At 53.3% G+C, this 11,882-nt stretch overlaps 1 protein-coding gene across 3 annotated transcripts in view; it reads left to right on the top strand.

Moving 5' to 3' along the window:
* TXNDC9 (thioredoxin domain containing 9) overlaps nt 1-674 on the top strand; it is a 14,156-nt gene extending 13,482 nt beyond the window's left edge. For all 3 annotated transcript variants that reach the window (XM_078883869.1, XM_078883868.1, XM_078883867.1), the window contains one exon: nt 1-674. This exon is cut by the window's left edge. The gene's annotated coding sequence lies outside the window, so the exon portion shown is untranslated.
* The last annotated feature ends 11,208 nt before the right edge of the window (nt 675-11,882 follow it).

Genomic DNA, 11,882 nt, shown 5'->3' with positions numbered 1-11,882 from the left:
ACTCACTCACCCAGACACTCACTCACTCAGACTCACCCAGACACACACACACTCACCCAGACACTCACTCAGACTCACTCAGACACACACACTCAGACTCACTCAGACACACACACTCAGACTCACTCAGACACACACACTCAGACTCACTCAGACACACACACACTCACACACGCACCCAGACACACACACACTCAATCAGACTCACTCACTCAGACACTCACCCAGACACACACACTCACTCACTCACTCAGACTCACTCAGATTCACTCACTCAGACACTCACCCAGACACACACTCACACTCACTCACTCAGACTCACTCAGACTGACTCACTCACTCACCCACCCAGACTGACTCACCCACACACTCACCCAGACACACACACACTCACTCACCCAGACACTCACTCAGACTGACTCACTCACTCACAGCCCCCACGCACCACCATCACCCACGCTGCCAAGAAGACGTCCATCCGTCATGCACATCACCACAACGCGGCTGACTCTGACTCAGACTGACTCACTCAGACTGACTCAGACTGACTCACTCACTCAGACTGACTCACTCACTCAGACTCACCCAGACACACACACTCACCCAGACACTCACTCACTCACTCAGACTGACTCACTCACACACACACACAGACTGACTCACTCAGACTCACTCACTCACTCAGACTCACTCAGACACACCCACACTCACTCACCCAGACACTCACTCACTCACCCAGACACTCACTCAGACTCACTCAGACACACACACTCAGACTCACTCAGACACACACACTCAGACTCACTCAGACACACACACTCAGACTCACTCAGACACACACACTCAGACTCACTCAGACACACACACTCAGACTCACTCAGACACACACACTCAGACTCACTCAGACACACACACTCAGACTCACTCAGACACACACACTCAGACTCACTCAGACACACACACTCAGACTCACTCAGACACACACACTCAGACTCACTCAGACACACACACTCAGACTCACTCAGACACACACACACTCACACACGCACCCAGACACACACAACACTCACCCAGACACTCACTCAGACTCACTCAGACACACACACTCAGACTCACTCAGACACACACACTCAGACTCACTCAGACACACACACTCAGACTCACTCAGACACACACACTCAGACTCACTCAGACACACACACTCAGACTCACTCAGACACACACACACTCACACACGCACCCAGACACACACACACTCAATCAGACTCACTCACTCAGACACTCACCCAGACACACACACTCACTCACTCACTCAGATTCACTCACTCAGACACTCACCCAGACACACACTCACACTCACTCACTCAGACTCACTCAGACTGACTCACTCAGACACTCACTCAGACTCACTCAGACTGACTCACTCACTCAGACTGACTCACTCACTCAGACTCACTCAGACACACACACTCAGACTCACTCAGACACACACACTCAGACTCACTCAGACACACACACTCAGACTCACTCAGACACACACACTCAGACTCACTCAGACACACACACTCAGACTCACTCAGACACACACACTCAGACTCACTCAGACACACACACACTCACACACACACGCACCCAGACACACACACACTCACCCAGACACTCACTCAGACTCACTCAGACACACACACTCAGACTCACTCAGACACACACACTCAGACTCACTCAGACACACACACTCAGACTCACTCAGACACACACACTCAGACTCACTCAGACACACACACTCAGACTCACTCAGACACACACACACTCACACACGCACCCAGACACACACACACTCAATCAGACTCACTCACTCAGACACTCACCCAGACACACACACTCACTCACTCACTCAGATTCACTCACTCAGACACTCACCCAGACACACACTCACACTCACTCACTCAGACTCACTCAGACTGACTCACTCAGACACTCACTCAGACTCACTCAGACTGACTCACTCACTCAGACTGACTCACTCACTCAGACTCACTCAGACACACACACTCAGACTCACTCAGACACACACACTCAGACTCACTCAGACACACACACTCAGACTCACTCAGACACACACACTCAGACTCACTCAGACACACACACTCAGACTCACTCAGACACACACACTCAGACTCACTCAGACACACACACACTCACACGCACCCAGACGCACACACACTCACTCAGACTCACTCACTCAGACACTCACCCAGACACACACACTCACTCACTCACTCAGACTCACTCAGATTCACTCACTCAGACACTCACCCAGACACACACTCACTCACTCACTCAGGACTGACTCACTCAGACTGACTCACTCAGACTGACTCACTCAGACTCACTCAGACTGACTCAATCACAGCCCCCACGCACCACCATCACCCACACTCACAAGAAGACGTCCATTCCGTCATGCACATCACCACAACGCGACTGACTCTGACTGACTCACTCAGACTGACTCACTCAGACTGACTCACTCAGACACACACACACCCAGACACACACACACTCACTCACCCAGACACTCACTCAGACTCACTCACACAGACTGACTCACTCACCCAGACACTCACTCACTCACTCAGACTGACTCACTCACACACACACACAGACTGACTCACTCAGACACTCAGACTGACTCACTCACACACACAGACTGACTCACTCAGACACTCAGACTGACTCACACACACACCCAGACACACACACTCACTCACCCAGACACTCACTCAGACTCACTCACACAGACTGACTCACTCAGACACTCAGACTGACTCACTCACTCACCCAGACACACACACACTCACTCACCCAGACACTCACTCAGACTCACTCACACAGACTGACTCACTCACTCACCCAGACACTCACTCACTCAGACACACACTCACTCACTCAGACTCACTCACTGGGACTGGCTCCCACTCAGACCGACTCAAACCTAAGTCTGCATGCAGTTCCCCCCCACCCTCCCTCCCCCTTTCCCCCACCCTCCCCACCCCCCACCCCTCCCCCCCCCCACCACTCCCCACCCTCCCCCACCCTCCCCCACCCCCCCCACCCCCCCCCACCCTCCCCCCCCCCTCCCCCACCCTCCCCCCCCCTCACCCCCTCCTCCCCCCTCCCCCCCCCCTCCCCCCTCCCCACCCTCCCCCACCCTCCCTCCCCCCCCCCCCTCCCTCCCCCCCTCCCACCCACCCTCCCTCCCCCACCCTCCCCCACCCTCCCCCCCCTCCCCCCCCCTCCCCACCCTCCCCCACCCTCCCCACCCTCCCCCTCCCACCCTCCCCACCCTCCCTCCCCACCCTCCCCCCCTCCCCACCCTCCCCACCCTCCCTCCCCCCCCCCTCCCTCCCCCCTCCCACCCACCCTCCCTCCCCCACCCTCCCCCACCCTCCCCCCCCTCCCCCCCCCTCCCCACCCTCCCCACCCTCACCCACCCTCCCCCCTCCCACCCTCCCCACCCTCCCTCCCCACCCTCCCCCCCTCCCCCCCATCCCCACCCTCCCCCCCCCCCCACCCTCCCTCCCCCCCCTCCCCCCCCTCCCCCACCCTCCCTCCTCAGGGGCCCAGATGCCAGCGTTGTGTCGTGAAACCCTCCACCACCCAGCCTCGACAAAGGCACAAATACACGAATACACGTGCTGATCCTGTATCTCTCTTGTCGTTGTGGATGGTGGTGGTGGGTGGTGGTGATGGTGGTGATGGTGGTGATGGTGGTGGTGGTGGTGATGGTGGTGATGGTGGTGGTGATGGTGATGGTGGTGGTGATGATGGTGGTGGTGGTGATGGTGGTGATGATGGTGGTGATGGTGATGGTGGTGGTGATGGTGGTGATGGTGGTGGTGATGGTGGTGATGATGATGATGGTGGTGGTGATGGTGGTGGTGTGATGATGGTGGTGGTGGTGATGGTGGTGATGATGGTGGTGATGGTGATGGTGGTGGTGATGGTGGTGATGGTGGTGGTGATGGTGGTGATGGTGGTGGTGGTGGTGGTGATGATGATGATGGTGGTGGTGATGGTGGTGGTGGTGATGATGATGGTGATGATGATGGTGGTGATGGTGGTGGTGATGATGGTGGTGGTGATGGTGGTGATGGTGGTGATGGTGATGGTGGTGATGATGGTGGGTGTTGGTGGTGATGGTGGTGGTGGTCGTGGTGGTGATGGTGGTGGTGGTGATGGTGGTGATGGTGGTGTTGGTGGTGATGGTGGTGGTGGTGGCGGTGGTGGCGATGGTGGTGGTGGTGGTGGTGGTGATGGTGGTGGTGATGGTGATTATGATGGCGGTGGTGATGATGGTGATGGTGGTGATGATGGTGGTGGTGGCGGTGGTGGTGATGGTGGTGATTATGATGATGGTGGTGAATATGATGGTGGTGGTGGTGGCGATAGTGGTGGTGTTGATTATGATGGTGGTGATTATGATGGTGGTGGTGGTGGCAGCGGTGGTGGTTGTGGTGGTGATTATGATGGTGGTGGTGATGGTGGTGATGGTCATGGTGGTGATTATGATGATGGTGGTGGTGGCGGCGGCGGCGATAGTGGTGGTGGTGGCGATGGTGGTGATTATGATGGTGGTGATGGTGATGATTATGATGGTGGTGATTAAGATGGTGGTGGTGATTATGATGTTGGTGGTGATTATGATGTTGGTGGTGATTATGATGGTGGTGGCGATGGTGGTGGTGGTGGTGGTGGCGGTGGCGGTGGCGATAGTGGTGGTGGTGGCGATGGTGGTGGTGATGGTGGTGGTGATTATGATGGTGATGATTATGATGGTGTTGGCGATGGTGGTGGTGATGGTGGTGATTATGATGGTGGTGATGGTGATGATTATGATGGTGATGGTGATGATTATGATGGTGGTGGTGATGGTGGTGATTATGATGATGGTGGTGATTATGATGGTGGTGGCGATGATGGTGGTGATGGTGGTGATTATGATGATGGTGGTGATTAAGATGTTGGTGGTGATTATGATGGTGGTGATTATGATGATGGTGGTGATTATGATGGTGGTGGTGGTGATTATGATGGTGGTGATTAAGATGTTGGTGGTGATTATGATGTTGGTGGTGATATGATGATGGTGGTGATTATGATGGTGGTGGCGATGATGGTGGTGATGGTGGTGATTATGATGACAATGTTGTAGCGTGTTAAACAACTAGAGAGTTTTCCGAGGCTACACGGACTTTATTTAACAGGTCCCTGCGGGGTGGGCTGGTAGGAACGAATAACCAAATAATATAAACATCATGTATTATGACACTTGTTTAGCCAGGAAAGCGTCACAGAGTGGTAAAGGTTTTTGTAGGGTCCTGCCAAGTGTTTGCAGTAGGGGGCGATGTTGCTAAACCTAATGGGACGATACGAAGGGAGAGTTTGAGGCCTAGTTCTAGGCTTTAGGCCTAGCTGTAGGCTTTAGGCCGCTGTGAGTTAATTTTTAATTTAAATGTTTTAATTATTAATGTAAAAGCTTTAAACGTAAATGTGTCTATTGAAAAAAAACATCAGGGAATGTAACCTTGTTAAACATTAACTCCCTTTCACACACGCGGGGGTACGATACGAAGGGAGAGTTTGAGGCCTAGTTCTAGGCTTTAGGCCTAGCTGTAGGCTTTAGGCCGCTGTGAGTTAATTTTTAATTTAAATGTTTTAATTATTAATGTAAAAGCTTTAAATGTAAATGTGTCTATTGAAAAAAAAACATCAGGGAATGTAACATTGTTAAACATTAACTCCCTTTCACACACGCGGGGGTACGATACGAAGGGAGAGTTTGAGGCCTAGTTCTAGGCTTTAGGCCTAGCTGTAGGCTTTAGGCCGCTGCGAGTTAATTTTTAATTTAAATGTTTTAATTAAAAGCTATCTCAGGGAATTATTATTTTTTATTTAAATGTTTTAATTAAAAGCTATCTCGGGGGAATGATAAGGGAATGTTACACTTGTTTAGCCAGGAAAGCCTCACTGAGTCTAAAGGTTTTTGTAGGGTCCTGCCAAGTGTTTGCAGTAGGGGGTCGATGTTGCTACACGAACGGACGGACGATATAATCTATTGTAGGCTGGTTCACTTCGTTCCTACCAGTATAAATTTAGATGTAAAGCTTTCGTGACTGCACCTATCCACCCAGCAAAGGGTTTGCATATTTGCTGAGCATTTCTGAGGTCTTGGTGGAGGGGGAAATCCCTCAGCCCGGAAAACATCGTGGCACAAAGTGGGGATGACCCTGCAGAGGCTGCGGTGCCTCAAATATTGGAGGAGGAAGTCACCCCCTGTGAGTGGCTGGCTGAGGTGCCATCTATTGAGGAAGTACTGAAGGCGATCCAGAGTCTTGAGACCAGGAAAGGCACCGGGCAGAGATTATCTCCCAAGCGAAATGCTCAGGGAGGGTGGCGTTTGTGCACAGACTGCCCTACGTGACATCATAACAACAGTCTGGGCCACTGGACGGGTTCTGGAGGATTATGAAGAATGCCCTGGTGGTCCCCCTATTTAAGAAGGGAGACCTTCAAGACAAGCAAGGCAGCGTTGGCTGGGTCATGTAGCCCGCATGCCCAGCCACCGCATGCCTAAACAGCTTTTGTTCGGCCGGATCGAGGGGGCTAAACGGGGCGCGGCACGGGCTAGAGAAGAGATGGAGTGATGTGGTACAGGAGGCACGGGCTAGAGAAGAGATGGAGTGATGTGGTACAGGAGGCACGGGCTAGAGAAGAGATGGAGTGATGTGGTACAGGAGGACGTGGAGCTGAGTGAGTGGGTGAGTGAGTGAATGAGTGGTTGAGTGAGTGGGTGAGTGTGTGAGTGACACGGGCTAGAGAAGAGATGGAGTGATGTGGTACAGGAGGACGTGGAGCTGAGTGAGTGAATGAGTGGGTGAGTGAGTGAGTGGGTGAGTGAGTGGGGTGAGTGAGTGGGTGAGTGTGTGAGTGACACGGGCTAGAGAAGAGATGGAGTGATGTGGTACAGGAGGACGTGGAGCTGAGTGGACTTGCCGATGACTGGTACCAGCGGTGTCAAGATCGGCCTCAGTGGAGGAGGCTCGTGAAGGACGCTACTGGGCAAGTCGGAGGCAGTCGCCCTCCAGCAACAACGGAGGGCGGAGGAGCGACGCTCACAACAACGAGCGGAGCGCCGGGTGGCTAAAGCACAGCAAGTTGGCACAGTAGGGGGGCACAGGTGGTGCATCAGCCAGTCATCTCGGTCATCTCGGTCAGTCGACCCGTGGCACCCGCTGGGTCTGCCCCGTGACCTCCTGCCAGCGGGCGTTCGACACTTCACGTGGTAGCCTCAAGGTGCACTTGGCCTGGCACAAGCGTCGTGGTGACGTCACCGCCACTTAGTGGCGAATGGTGGTTGTGGGTGGGTGGGTGAGTGTGTGGGTGGGTGGGTGAGTTGGTGGGTGAGTGGGTGGGTGAGTGTGTGGGTGGGTGGGTGAGTTGGTGGGTGCGTGGGTGGGTGAGTGTGTGGGTGGGTGGGTGAGTTGGTGGGTGAGTGGGTGGGTGAGTGTGTGGGTGGGTGGGTGAGTGGGTGGGTGCGTGGGTGGGTGAGTGGGTGGGTGGGTGGGGTGAGTTGGGGGATTGGTGGATGAGTGGGTGAGTGGGTAGGTGGGTGGGTGCGTGAGGGGGGTGAGTGTGTGGGTGGGTGGGTGAGTGGGTGGGTTGGTGGATGAGTGGGTGACTGGGTAGGTGGGTGGGTGGGTGATTGAGTGGGTGAGTGAGTGAGGGAGTGACCTCCTGCCAGCGGGCGTTCGACACTTCACGTGGTAGCCTCAAGGTGCACATGGCCTGGCACAAGCGTCGTGGTGACGTCACCGCCACTTAGTGGCGAATGGCGGTTGTTGTTGTGTCTGTGTGTGTCTCTGTGTTTGTGTCTGTGTGTGTGGCTGTGTATCTCTTTGTCTTTGTGTGTATCTGTGTGTGTGTATCTGTGTGTGTGTATCTGTGTATCTGTGTGTGTGTCTGTGTGTGTGTGTCTCTGTGTGTGTGTGTCTCTGTGTGTGTCTGTGTGTGTGTCTGTATGTGTCTGTGTGTGTCTGTGTGGGTGCCTGTGTGTGTCTGTGTATCTCTGTGTATCTCTCTGTGTGTGAATCTCTGTGTGTGTATCTGTGTGTGTGTGTTTCTGTGTATCTGTGTGTGTGTATCTGTGTGTGTGTATCTGTGTATCTGTGTGTGTGTCTGTGTGTGTGTGTCTCTGTGTGTGTGTGTCTCTGTGTGTGTCTGTGTGTGTGTCTGTATGTGTCTGTGTGTGTCTGTGTGGGTGCCTGTGTGTGTCTGTGTATCTCTGTGTATCTCTCTGTGTGTGAATCTCTGTGTGTGTATCTGTGTGTGTGTGTTTCTGTGTATCTGTGTGTGTGTATCTGTGTGTGTGTATCTGTGTATCTGTGTGTGTGTCTGTGTGTGTGTGTCTCTGTGTGTGTGTGTCTCTGTGTGTGTCTGTGTGTGTGTCTGTATGTGTCTGTGTGTGTCTGTGTGGGTGCCTGTGTGTGTCTGTGTATCTCTGTGTATCTCTCTGTGTGTGAATCTCTGTGTGTGTATCTGTGTGTGTGTGTTTCTGTGTATCTGTGTGTGTGTATCTGTGTGTGTGTATCTGTGTATCTGTGTGTGTGTCTGTGTGTGTGTGTCTCTGTGTGTGTGTGTCTCTGTGTGTGTCTGTGTGTGTGTCTGTATGTGTCTGTGTGTGTCTGTGTGGGTGCCTGTGTGTGTCTGTGTATCTCTGTGTATCTCTCTGTGTGTGAATCTCTGTGTGTGTATCTGTGTGTGTGTGTTTCTGTGTATCTGTGTGTGTGTATCTGTGTGTGTGTATCTGTGTATCTGTGTGTGTGTCTGTGTGTGTGTGTCTCTGTGTGTGTAGCGGTTAGCGCGCTGCGCTATGAACCTGGCGACCCGGGTTCGATTCCCGCTCACGGCTAACACCAGTGACGATTATCTGAACCGGTCCTGGGCCTCCCCTAGGTCGACTCAGCCTCAAATGAGTACCTGGTGCGGTGTGTAAACATCGCCACTGGGGAGACAAAGGCGGTCGGGCGTGGTGCTGGCCACCCACCCCCTCGTGTGCCGTGCCCAGGGCCGGCCCGAGGCATAAGCGAACTAAGCGGCTGCTTGGGGCCCCCTGGCCACCAGGGGGCCCCCGAATCGTTTTTTTTTACAATTAAATAACTTAAACAAGTGATATAAATGAATTAATGAATGAATGAATAAATGATTCAAGACAAGAAAGACATCTGCTAAAGAAATTTGTGAGCGGATGAACACAGAAGCAGTGCTGAAAGAGAAGCGATTGCGTTCTACAAAAAGGCACTTTGCCTATGAGGCTGCAGATGAGCCGATAGTGGACGCTATGAAGAGGCTGGAAGTGTCATTTTTTAATGCTGTAGTGGACCGTAGTATTCTGTCATTGGAGGATAGATTTAAGTCTCTAAGTGAGGTTAAAGAGAACTTTGGAGTGCTGCTCAATTTTAGGGAGCTAGATCAAAAGGTCCGGAGGGAACAATGTGAGCTTCTTGGGGAAAAACTCTCTTGTGGAGAGGAGGCTGATATTGATGGTAGCGCACTGGCAGTAGAGATAGAGAGTCTTCCTGAACTTCCCCAAACTATGATGACTGCCTTTGAGCTTCTCACATACCTCTCACAAAATGAGATGTGTGAGCTTTACCCAAATCTTTGGGTAGCTCTCAGGATAGCCTGCACTCTGCCTGTGTCAGTTGCCTCAGCAGAGAGGAGCTTTTCCAAGCTCAAATTGATAAAAACATATTTGAGATCATCAATGGCCCAGGAAAGACTAAGTGGACTTGCAGTCATTAGTATTAATAACAAAGTTGGCCAAGCAATACCATACAATGATGTCATTAGTGACTTTGCCTCCAGAAAAGCTAGGAAGGAACGATTTTGAGGTCATTGTTGTACAGTTGACATTGTTGAACCCTTGCTGTTCTTATGTTTGCTTTCATTATTTAAGTATCTTTTTTTTTGTAACATTCTATTTTTGATTAGATTAATGTTTGTCTATTTTGGTTTTATTTAAAAGATTGCACATTTAATGCACATTTGCAAATAATTTATTTAATATGTTTTTTGTGACCGTTTGTATTCAGAAGTTTTAATAAAAGAGTGAAGTATTTTAAGTGTTGTTTTTATTTTTTATTAATACATAACCTCACTGTATTCGTTTATAATATTCGCTATAACATTATAGTGTGACATTTGTGTCAATAATCTTCTAGCACAGATGAGTCTGCGTGGTGGGAGGGGGGCCCCCAAATCAAATTCTGCTTAGGCCCCCAAGAGGCTCGGGCCGGCACTGCACTCACCCACTCACCCACCCACTCACTCACTCACACCACCCACTCACCCACCCACTCACCCACCCACTCACTCACCCACCCCACTCACTCACCCACTCACCCACTCACTCACTCACTCACCCACCCACTCACCCACTCACCACCCACCACCCACCCACTCACTCACACCACTCACCCACCCACTCACCCACCCACTCACTCACCCCACTCACACCACCCACCACTCACCCACCTCACCCACCCACTCACCCACCCACCCACTCACTCACCCACTCACCCACTCACTCACACCACCCACCCACTCACCCCACTCACCCACCCACCCACCCACTCACACCACCCACTCACCCACCCACTCACCCACCCACCACACACACCCACTCACCCACCCACACTCACCCACCCACTCACTCACCCACCCCACCCACTCACCCACTCACCCACCCACTCACACACTCACCCACCCACTCACTCACTCACTCACCCACCCACTCACCCCACCCACTCACCCACCCACCCACTCACCCACCCACCCACTCACCCACCCAATCATCCACCCACCCCACCCACCCACTCACTCACTCACTCACTCACTCACCCACCCACCCACCCACCCACCCCACCCACCCACCCACCCACCCACCCACTCACCCACTCACTCATCCACTCACACCACTCACCCACCCACCCACTCACCCACCCACTCACCCCACCCACTCACTCACCCACTCACCCACTAACTCACCCCCACCCACCCACTCACACACCCACTCACCCCACTCACCCACTCACCCACCCACTCACTCACCCACTCACTCACTCACCCACTCACCCACTCACCCACCCACCCACTCACTCACTCACCCACTCACATCACCCACCCACCCACCCACACCCACTCACTCACCTCACTCACCCACCCAATCACCCACCCACTCACCCACTCACCCACTCACCCACTCACCCACCCACCCACCCACCCACTCACTCACCCACTCACTCATCACTCACCCACTCACCCACCCACCCACCCACTCACCCACCCCACTCACCCACCACTCACTCACCCACTCACCCACTCACTCACCCACCCCACCCACTCACTCACCCACTCACCCACTCACCCACCCACTCACACACCCACTCACTCACTCACCCACTCACCCACCCACCCACTCACTCACTCACCCACTCACTCACCCACCCACTCACTCACCCACCCACCCACTCACCCACCCACCCACTCACCCACCCACTCACTCACTCACTCACTCACCCACTCACTCATCCACTCACCCACTCACCCACCCACCCACCACACCACCCACTCACCCACCCACTCACTCACTCACCCACTCACCCACTCACTCACTCACCCACCCCACCCACTCACTCACCCACTCACCCACTCACCCACTCACCCACCCACTCACTCACCCACTCACATCACTCACCCACTCACCCACTCACCCACCCACCCACTCACTCACTCACTCACTCACTCACCCACTCACTCAC

The sequence above is a fragment of the Lampetra fluviatilis genome, chromosome 73 (assembly GCF_964198595.1).
Source record: "Lampetra fluviatilis chromosome 73, kcLamFluv1.1, whole genome shotgun sequence".
Lineage (NCBI taxonomy): Eukaryota > Metazoa > Chordata > Hyperoartia > Petromyzontiformes > Petromyzontidae > Lampetra > Lampetra fluviatilis.
The sequence above is the reverse complement of the archived record's forward strand: the minus strand, read 5'-3'. Positions and strand labels throughout refer to the sequence as shown.